The sequence below is a fragment of the Myotis davidii genome, unplaced genomic scaffold, assembly GCF_000327345.1.
Source record: "Myotis davidii unplaced genomic scaffold, ASM32734v1 scaffold3695, whole genome shotgun sequence".
NCBI classification, from domain to species: domain Eukaryota; kingdom Metazoa; phylum Chordata; class Mammalia; order Chiroptera; family Vespertilionidae; genus Myotis; species Myotis davidii.
Window position 1 is genome coordinate 42,155 of NW_006286384.1, and position 1,775 is coordinate 43,929.

General features: G+C 39.3%; 1 pseudogene; it reads left to right on the forward strand.

Moving 5' to 3' along the window:
- The window catches only part of LOC102756362, a 5,859-nt pseudogene that overhangs the window by 2,045 nt on the left and 2,039 nt on the right, over positions 1 to 1,775 (forward strand).

A 1,775-nucleotide genomic window follows, 5' to 3' on the forward strand; every position in this document is an offset into this window, starting at 1 on the left:
AGCAATGCGGTCCATTACCATGGCCTGAAAAGGCATAGAACGAGATATTTTTGTTGATTTAATGAGTATTTGCTATAAAGTTCTATGTGTCCTGCCTGGAGTATGCTGTTGTGAACCTATCTACTGTAAGTACAGATATAACAATGTAATATATCATATTGCAGTCTTCCCAATACCACTTCTTTTCCAGTTCTTCTCATGACCACTTCCCTTTCATTCTTTATGTCTTAGTCTAAATATTACCTTCTCAGAGCAGAGTCCCCAGTGCTCTAGTTTAAATTAGTGGACCTAGGTCCTAGACACTTTTTTGTACATTAGTGGGGAAAATATCAGGTTTACAGTTGTGACAAAAAACACAGCTTTTTCTTGCATTATTATTTATTAATTATTATATTACTAGGGGTCCGGTGCATGCATTCGTGCACTGGTGGGGTCCTTCAGCCTGGCCTGCACCCTCTCACAATCCGGGACCCCTTGGGGGATGTTGGACTGCTGGATTCGGTCTGATCCCCACAGGCCAGGCGCCTACTTGGGATTGGGTCGAAACCCGCAGTCTGACATCCCCCGAGGGGTGAAGTGGCAGCTGACTTGGGAGGAGCCTGAGCTCCCTCTCATCCAAGCCCTGCTCCAGCCACAGCTGCTGCTGGATAGTACTGCTACAGAGGTGGGAGAAGCTCGTGCTGCCGCAGCTGTGCTCACCAGCTATGAGCTGGGTGTCTGGCGCTTGTTGGTCATTGGAGAGGTGCTCCCACTGTGGGAGTGCACTGATCACCAGGGGGCAGCTCCTGAGTTGATCGTCTGCCCCCTGCTGGTCAGTGCACATTATAGTGACTGGTCAAACGGTTGAATGGTCAAACAGTCTACTGGTCGCTTAGGATTTTATATAGAGAGATTTTCCATACAAATAACTGTAAACCTCCTCCTTTTTGCACACTTCTGTATATTACCGGTGATCATCTAATAACCAGATGAGATTAGAAAAAGATATAGTGTGTAGCATTGTAATTGAGGACTTTCTACTAAATACATCAAATCCTATGATGTATCAAATCCTACAAAAATAGAAGGTGTATAGAGACAGCGTTTTTTATATAATTTGTTAATTCATATTTTTAAGTACTTAGATCAGTGCCAGGAACACAGCAGTCCTTTAGTAAATCATCGTTGAATAAATTCATATGATATAAATGAAAAACAGTGCATTGAACTACTATCATGTTTCTGGGAAAGTAATAAACAAATAGTCATGAAAAATCTTCAATCTGAATTATTTATACCATGTAATGTAACATTCTGTAAAGATTAAGGCATGGACGTTTAGGAATAGTTGGGGAGACATTATTTTTTTCTACTACAATGTTTTAAAGATCTTCTACTCTTACAAAGATATACTTTATCTGCATGAATTTGATTCTGACTTGTCAACAAACTGGTTTGGCATCATATTAGGAATTGCTTTAAATGTTTTTAAATAAATAATACATATATATTATAAGCCAGCTGGCTAAATATATAAAAAATAAAGGTTCTTTAGTATACTGCAGAGCAAACACTTAAGGGAAATATACATTTGGACTTATTTTGAAGTTAGGTGATCTATTTTGTGTGCATAAAAATATAACCTTAATTATCTGAAACTACCATATATTCTTTACTAAAAAAATAAGGGGAAAGAAAGAGGTCAATAGCCCTCCCCTGGAAGCTCTGTGGAAGCAGTACAAAGCAACTTCACTCAACTGCCAAAACATAATGAAACATTGTTGATCGTCCAGAGC